We start from the raw sequence: 10,000 nt of genomic DNA on the forward strand, positions 1-10,000 counted from the left end.
TTAATAGGTTCGTGGTCCTTTGTATTTCGGGTCGTTATTCTTGTTGCTAATATCCTGTGTTAAAATCAAGGGTTGTGTTTCTATTTAGGACTCGTTAAAAGCTTGGTTTAGATAGGTTTATATCAGATTGTGTACCAATGTACACAATCTGATATATTGAAATTCTACTTTTAAAATCTATATCTAAATCATGTTTCTGTTGCTCTAACCTATAACCAATCAAAATTCTTACAAAAATTCTCTTTTAATTTGCTTCACCATTCCATCTGTTCATCATCTCCATACTCTCTCCAGTATGCTATTTATCCTAATGCTCCTCTGACTTCATTCTTGCATCACTGATACAAACTGTCATTCCTGCCATACATTCTAATAATGACTATGACTACATAGAATTCTCGGTGCCATGTGGAAAACACTACACACAACAGTTGCACATCTCACATTACCACCGAGACAGAACAAAAACCCATGAATAATAAACCCATTTATCTAAAGACGATTCTACAGACTAAAGCAGTAAAAAAAAGTAAGCTTCATAACCTCTGCTATAATACTACATATTTCTTGCGCCACTAATAGCATGTAAGGCGTGGAAGGTCCGTTAAGACTCGCCTCTGACTTTACAGCATCAGGCAGGATGATGAATGTTAATATACTATTTGATTTAATTTTATATGGATCTACTTAATCATACTCGAGCTGCGCAAAGGAATGATAAACATTGAAAAAAGGTATACTATTTATACACATGAGCAACATAACCCTCTGCAGTAAGCAGATTTTATATTTAGTATAAAACCTGTAATAAAGGAAGGTATTAAACATTACTATATTTTAAAGCTAACATTTTAGTACAGTAACAGACAGAGTAGACAGTTAAAATATATATAGCGGGGAAATGTACTGTATGCGTGTGAACATATTTGTATGAAATATAATACGACGGAGGGAAGGTGCGTGGAGATACGCAAATAAATTAATGTCTCTAATACCTCTGGTACCTCTTTACAGCACAGTACCATCAAATTCAAAGAGAAAACCAAACAGCATTTTGAATCCATTTGTTCTTTACATATAGATAATTTTCACTCTTCATAGTTCACATAACCACCAACAGTAATATGACCTGTATGAGTTTTTCTTAAATGAAAACTATAACCTATTATGTTCAGATGTAATATACTTTCATATGGAAGCAGAAAAGAACGATATAGTTTTTAGTGTAATTCCTTTGAAAATCTTACGACACTGGAATACTAATGACTTTAAATTACTGTTTTTTAAGGTCAGAGTAATACTAGTCCGGAATGATAGTCAGTTGGAAGAAAAGTGAATAAAATCTGAGCAGTATTTTTAGACAGATAACTAATTAAAGTAATGATGGCGGTATGTGGCATCTTATTTACTAAAAGAATGATAACACGAGTTTGAAAAAAATAATGATTAACAGATAACTGGAGCCAACTAAAGAAGAACTGTACAAATTCTAAAATTATCAACCGTGTTGAGTAAATATTTGTGCTGCATAAAAAAATACCTTTTCTGTGCATAAAAAAAATCGAAATGTTTAAAAGATTTCACCCACACTCACACTCACACTCACACACAAACACACACACACACACACACACACACACACCACACACACACACACACACACACACACACACACACACACACACTCACACTCACTTCCACACCCACACACACACACACACAGACACACATACGCAAGTACACAATGTGCGCTGCAATAAATTTTAACTTTATCCACATATTTGTCAAAATTTCCCTCTTAATCTCTTAGTCTGCAACATTTATTTTATCATCAGCCTGCCGTCTTGGGACTTCAACATCTTGAAGACTGCAGCTCCTCCGAAATTGCTGGTAAATCTGATTCTTCTCCACCTTGATCCCTTTACGTCTAAGATTTCTTGCTCTTTTTTCTGTATCCACATTTTCTTCCTTTTGCTCGCGGCGTCCACCTCTTTTTCCTTATGTGCAAGAAAATAATTATATGATTATTTGCCTACTTGGTTTCATATTCAGTCTGCATTATGTTATGTATAGTTCTGGAATTAATGCGAACATATAACGACTCTAACAATCCTCATCTAATCCAATCTTATCTAATGCAAATGACGAAAGAATACCACAAAGAAACCAAAATTCATTCCAGGACAAAAAAAAGGAAAAGAAAAAAAAAGCGCATCATGAGAGGAAAATATAAGCCTTCACACTTTTTTTTTTTTTTTTTTTTAAGGACCATCGACTCACTCTCCTCCCACCGCTGCCACCAGATGAGCTACCGTCTCCCAATGGGCGTGCACAGCGGATGGCAACAACACCGTCTTTCCTTTTACAACTTCGCCGGGGAAATAAATTCTAATCTCCATCAACCATTTCGAGTTGAATAAACGGGACGGATTTCTCATTCTTACATGTCATCGGCTCCACCATCGGCTCCACTACCGAGTATGAAGGAACGTGCAGAAGCTGATAGATCAAGACGGCCTTTGTTCGAAACTTTGTCAGCTGATTGGATGTAAGGACACATTGTAAGAAACTCGGGCCGTTTCTTTTTTTCCCGAGAATCATAGAATACTTTCCCCCACTTTTCTTTCCTTTCCCTTTACTCATACGAGCTTTATTAGCCTGAAAAAAAAACAGAAAATGAATGACAGAAAAAAAGACTTGAGAATTAGCGTTTCGAGTTTGGAATTATTCACATGGAGAAATTAGCTTGCTGTGAAGGTTCCTCGTCCATTCCAGAGGCTTAGGAACCAAGACTGAGTAAGCTAAGTCTAAGCTAGATTGAATTCCGCAAAAGTAATAACCTGGTCAAGCATGCAAAGGGGAAACAAAAAAATATGAATTCCATTTTCCAAAACCTCTCAACACTGCACATGTCTGTGGTCCCTAACTAGCAAAAGGTATTTCACGCAGTCTTCATTTTTTCCTCCTCTTTTCTATGTCCCTTCTATGATATAGGGAAATATATATGATAAATATCATCATCGATATCGTCATCGTCATCGCCATCGTCATCATCATAATTGACATTATCATCATCAGCATCAGCATTATTTCTATTATTGTTAATGCTATTATTAATACAATTGTATTATAATTAATATTATCGTTATCTTTGTTATTCTCATCATTATCATAATCATTCTTCTTATTATTAACATCATCATTATTATTTTAAACTATTATTATTATCATTAATATTATGATTATCAGTAATAGTAGTAGTAGTGATAGTAGTATATAGTACTAGTAATCGTAACCACCACCACCACCACCACCACCACCACCACCACCACCACCATCACCACCACCACCACCACCATCACCACCACCACCACCATCATTAAAGAAAGTCAGAATATTCTCTTGCTGTTGGGAATTTTATCCCGAAAATAACAGCGTTTTCTTTGCATGATGAAACACGACGAAAGCTTTTAACAGTCATACAGTGATTTTTCTTGTTGATAATTCCTTCAGTTATTCGAATTTAACCTTCTCTGTACTGATATCCCTTAACTAATACCTGAGTTTTAATATACTTTCGTGTTTTTCTGACTCTTTTAGGACATAAGAAAAAGTTAAAATGTTCATATACTGTGTATAATTATCACTATTTATTTACATTCCCTAAGAAGGCTAATCTTTGAAGTAAACTTTAGTAGTTTTTTTCTACACTAGGTAATGAAATACATTTTTGATGGTCTGTAATGTTGGTTCGAAAGCTTGTAATGGAAACATGATTAGGATTTCCTTTTTTTTTAATTGATAACACTGGGTACGAAAATACAACAAGTTTTCCCATTACTTCACCCTTTCAAAAAATAAAATACATGTTTTTTTCGGACTGTATATTTCCCCTTCTTTTCCCTTTTTTTTTTTTTTTTCGTTCGATCAATCACAGACTGTTCCATCTTTTAAAGAACGAAAGTAAAAGAAATAGCGGACACTAGCAATCAAGTGAAGTTAATGGAAATGGTCATCTTCGAACAAGCAGATCTGTAGTCGAAGAAACTCTAGTCAACTGCTAGATTAAACCGTTTGATTTTCGAAGTACCTTCTCTTGAACTGAATAGGTAACTTTTAAAGCATATAAAGTATCCTCCTATACAGCCATCAGTATAAGCGAAACAGAGAATCATTTTTTTTTTCGAAGCAAGTCTCCTTTCCTTGCAAAACGATACTTTAAACACGGATGGAAGAACAATAGCGCCGTCTTTGCAATCGACATCTCATATCTCTCATGCACGGACAATACCGTTAAGAGCAATGGATACACGCATGTGGATATTCGGCTATGTGTATCCGCATAGCCTTCTGATCACATGCAAAAGAGTTTTGAGTTTGGAGACGCGCGGTATGACGTGAAATACGGGCTCGACCATGAAAAAAAAGTAAAAAAAAAACTTTTGATAGTGAAAGAAAAATAAGATCCTTCATTTCAAGACACGAATTTTCCTCCATTGTAAACACTTACGCGAGGGAGTCTCTAGTGCGAGATAACCGCCCTAGGTTAATAGACACTTTAAGATTTCAATTTTTTTCTTCTTTCCTCCTTTTGAAACCGATGTACTTCGTCTCCTTTGTTGAAAAGGAGACTGAAGATAAAAGGGAATAAGGTAAATAAGAGGAGAGAAGACGAATACACATCCAACATACCAGATATCACGCTCACCCCCAAGAAATTTCTTTTCACAGTAATGTCCTCAATTCTCTGTCAGCTTTGCAAACACCCGATGAGGACTGAAGATGCTGTAGCCTCGAGGTTGTTGGTGCAGGTCCCCGTTTTCTTTGTGGAATCCCACCGGGGTAACTGTAACAAATGTGCACTCGCTAGGAAGGATTTCATGTGTGGGTGATGTAGTTGGGAATTCATGTTTTTGACATATTTTTTTTGCCAGGTTTCTTTGTTAGTTTGTTTACATATTCCTTTTATGGGTAGTTTTTTTTTTTTAACATAGCCAATGGAAATGATTAAGAGATTAATATCATCTTTTTATCTGAGAGAGAAAAAAAAAAGTTATTCTAATATGAATGCGTATTCATAGATGCTAAAAAAAAGTTATTTTATACTTTTTTTTTTGTTTTTATCTAGCTTTCAACAATGAGATTTGCGAGAGATGTGAATAACAACATCCTTTACATTATTTTTCGCCAGAAGTTAAACATTATTCCCTGTACATAATATCATTGTGACTACCACCCAAAGCCCATCCAAGTCAAGGGTCAAACAAGGTCACGACAGAGACACGCAGGGAATGCTGGGTCACTGGAGGGGAGGGATGGCGTTAACAGACAAGAGAAAGACAGACAGACTCCCCCACCCCCCAACCCCCACGAAGCCGCCTCCCCCCTACCCCTATCCTATTAGATCATACCCTACCCCTACTCCCTGTCCTTCGAGATGCATATATATGTACGTACATTCATATCCCCCCTCCCTCATCCCCTTAGGAAATAGGCTCCCTCTCTCCATCCCTTAGAACAGCCTCAGCAACCCCCTCCCTCTCCCCATCACCCTTAGGCCGTATCCCCATCCCGCCACGCCCCATGGACACACATCCCCTCCTACCACCTTCCCTTCCTTTCCCCTTCCTCTCTCCCTCCCCCTCCCCCTTCCTCCCTTTTCCTCCCCCTCCCCTTCTCCCTTTCCTCCCTCTCCCTCCCCTCCCCTTCTCCCTTTTCCTCCCTCTCTTCCTCCCCTTCCTCTTTTCCCTTCCCTCCCACCTTCCCTCTCTCTTTCCACCTCCCCTCCCTCATTTTACCCTCCTCCTCCCCTTCCTCTCCCTCCCTCCTCCCTCTCCCCTCCCCCTCCTCTTCCCCTCCCTTCCCCCCTCCCTCTCCCCTTTCCCCTTCTCTCTTCCCCTCCCTTCCCCTCCGCCTACAGGAAGTTGTTTGACGGCTGAATGCGCTGACTGGCAGAGCAATTAGGGATTTCCTCCGCCAGGCCAGATAGACAAGGCAACATCAGGCGAACGTAGATATATAGAGATCTTGTTCTGATTTCTCGAGGAGTCTGTGTGTGTGACGCATGGATTTACTGAAGGAATTTCGTATCGGCGTCGATAATAAGGGTGATTTTAAGTCCTAAGGCTGTTCAAAATGCGTGAATTGAATGTTGCATGTTGTTGAAATTATGTGATATTAGATCGTGTAATATAGAAATTATGTAATATAGGATCGTGTAATATATGTTGATATTCGATTACCACTGTTAATGTGCGTATTACTCTTTTACATTTAAAATGCAAGAGTAATCTAAATCTTATTCAAAATAGCTAAGAATGTGTAGATGACAACACGAAAGTAGCATTACAAAAATATCGTCACCGAATCTACGTGTATAAGTCTTTTGTGTTCATAAAAGAAAGGGATTAATCAAGGAACTGAAAGGGAGAGCGATAAAAGAAGGAATTGGACGAGAAAGTGTTTACGTAAAGACGATGGAAACAGAACGATAACCAAAGCGAATTGGAGATAAGTAGGAAGATTAGCTTAAGACAGATGGAAAAAAGTCCTCAAGGGAAGGAGGGGAGAAGAGAGAGAGAGAGAGAGAGAGAGAGAGAAGAGAGAGAGAGAATGAGACGGAGAGAGAGAGAGAGAGAGAGAGAGAGAGAGAGAGAGAGGGAGGAGAGAGGGAGGAAGGAGAGAGAGTACAGAGGAGGAGGAGGAGGAGGAGAGAGAGAGAGAGAGAGAGTGAGGAGTGAGTGAGTGAGTGAGTGAGTGAGAGAGAGAGAGAGAGAGAGAGAGAGAGAGAGAGAGAGAGAGAGAGAGAGAGAGAGAGAGAGAGAGAGAGAGAGAGAGAGAGAGAGAGAGAGAGAGAGAGAGAGAGAGAGAAAGAGAGAGAGAGAGAGAGCAGAAGACAAATCGACATTAACAAAATATCGGCAGATATGTTATTATGTAAATGAGGTCATCTTTGTGAATACAGACATATATATTCTCTTTCTTGTTGTTCTTCTCTTTCTTTATTATTATCATTATTATTATTATTATCATCTTTTTATTACAGTTGTTTTTATCATTATCTTTATCATCATTATTATTATTACTATTATTATTATTATTATTAATATTGTCATTATCATTGTTGTTATATTATTGATTTTATTATTATTATTATTATTATTATTATTATTATTATTGTTGTTATTATTATTATCATTATTATTATTATTAGTGGTGTGATGGTAGTACTGGTATTATTATTATTAATAATAGTAGTAGTAGTAGCAGTACTAGAACTTTATTATCATTATTATCACCGAGTGCTATATGACCTGTGATGTCTTCCCATTAACATTTAATTATACTATTATCATTATTATTATTATTATTATTATTATTATTATTATCATATATTATTATTTATATTATTTTATTATTATAATTATATTATTATTATTATTATATTATCAATATATTTTATATTATTATTATTATATTATTAATATTATTGTTATCATTATTATCATTATTATTATTATTATTATTATTATTATTATTATTATTACTATTGTGATGGGAGTGTTAATAGAGAAAAACACACAACTCATTCATATAGAGTAAACCCATTACGATATATAATATATTCTATAATTCACTGATACAATCAACATAAATACAAGATATAAACTCAACAATGGTACACAAAAGATATATCCAGCACACAGAATATATCAGGGCAATAGAGTATAAATATGTCACAGAGTTACACCCGTCAGCTATTGGTAGGAGAAGCAAGTTATTACTGTAAGTCACGGATCCAACAAACAAAATTTTCAGCTTATATTCAAAATGGATTGTTAGAGTTGCCAACGGGGGGTGTGTGATGCTCCAGCCAGCGGTTCTTTGACACAGGCCGAATCTGTACGTTCAGTTAGGTCAGGTCACAGGCAGAAAAGTCAGGAAGACAGGTCAAATGTGGACAACTTTTAGCCTGAGAGGGCATGTGCGAAGTCACGTGTTCACACACAATATTAATATAAGCATTTATTTAATTTCAACAATATTCATATACTTTTGCAATTATTATTACCATTATTATTATTGTCATTATTGTTATTATCATTATTATTATCATTATTATTATAATGAGTATCATTATCCTTATCATCATTATCTTTCTCCTTTTTTCTAACATCATAACAGTCTTTATCTACCATGCTCAAGGTTCTTTCCATGTACATTAACTTTCTATTCACTAATTATTTTCTTAACCAGGTCTTCCATTTTCTTCCTTAAAAACTTCTTTAGGGAATATGTGGGATCCTTTCTACGAGCACTTTCATTAACAGACAGTTTTGCATAATATCCGCATAGTTCATCATTTAAAGGACTAAGTTACCCTGACCACTTTATTTACCTTTCCCTCTTGGCCTCGTCTGGTCCGTCGCTGCATTCCTCATCGATTTTTGTTCGCCATTTCCACGTTCTCACATTTTCAACGCCAGTCGTCCATCTTCGGCGCGAACTCGGGTCATTAAATGCACAAATCAGTTGCTCGTCTCGTACATGGAGGACCCCATCGTCGACCGTGAAACAGGTAAACGGGGGTCCGTAACACTATGCTCCGGGGAAGCGGAGGTCGGTACCACTAAGCTCCTCCTCTCCACAGTCGGCGCTCGTGGGCATCAGAAGAAAAAATAACGTATACGAGAAGTCTGTGCATCTAATGACCACGTCTCTGTGATGTAAACAGATAAAATACTGACACTGGAGCCTCCGGACTAGTACAGTGGTAACGTGTCGGCCTCTCATCCGAGGGGTCGGCGGTTCGCGCCCCGCCCAGGCGCGAGAAGTTGCAACTGTCGCCTAGAGGTTACTGTGGCTGGGCACCACGGCGGGTAAGGACTAAGTTCAGCCGAGTCAGCAGCAGCTGACACACGTGAGCGAGTCGGCATTAGTCGACACAGGCCGGGCTCCCCTCATGGCATAGCCCGGGCGAGGCTAAGCTTCGCATATCGGACTTACCCTAACTGACACTGGAAAGATACGAACGTGCTAAGGGGGAGGGCAATGGATCTGATGACGTGTGTGTATACGATTCATAGGGACGCCGGGAGTTCAAGAGAAGGGGAAGGAATTGAAAAAAATAGTTCTTGTTGCTACCCGAGAGATGGCGATTGCATTTCGTCTTGAAAATGAGAACGTCAAATGCAAAGTGACAAGGGATGTGACGTGTAAGTAGATATGGCAGAGAGAAAGGGAAAAGAGAAAATTCAAGTCCTAAATATTTCAGGATGTGGAAAAGATGTTAGGGTGAAGAACAAGCGATAAAACTGCGACAAGAGAAAAGACGAAGACAAGGGGAAAGGTAAATAAAAAAAGACAAGGTAAACTCGTCCTGAAAAGATGAACCATCCGGATTTTACGAAAAAATTTGAAGATTTTAGGGGAAAAATGAAGACCTGATTTAGAAAATAATTGGTAAACAGAAATTGAATATTCACCGAAAGAATACGTATTGCTAAGCTATGGAATCTTAAGCGTGCAAGAAAATATCTGGAAATTTGCTAAGAAGAAGGAGAAGAAGAAAATAAAGAAGAACAAAAAGAACAACAACCGGAGTGAAAACAAACTACAAAAAGATAAAAAATAAAGAACAATAACAAGAAAAAATATAAAACAAGAAAAATAAATACGAAGAACGAGGAGAGCATCAATAAAAATAGGAGAAAAAAAAGAGTCCTGATCCCTATGAACACTGAAATAAAAATCTTTGTGGGAACACAAACTGAAATATTTCATTTGCAATCAAAAGAACAGAAAAAGAAGCGGCTAGAATGGACTTCCTTTTTTCTCTCTCTCTTTCTTTCTCTTATTTTCTTCTCACCTTTTTTTTTTTTTTTTTTTGGGGGGGGGGGGTATGAAACAATGAAAGAGGTTTGACGTCAGTGGAATAACGACAATGAGAAGTGTGAAAAAGTTGAGATTCCAACAATTGGTGATGACGTCTGAGTAGCAG

The sequence above is a fragment of the Penaeus monodon genome, chromosome 26, assembly GCF_015228065.2.
Source record: "Penaeus monodon isolate SGIC_2016 chromosome 26, NSTDA_Pmon_1, whole genome shotgun sequence".
Lineage (NCBI taxonomy): Eukaryota > Metazoa > Arthropoda > Malacostraca > Decapoda > Penaeidae > Penaeus > Penaeus monodon.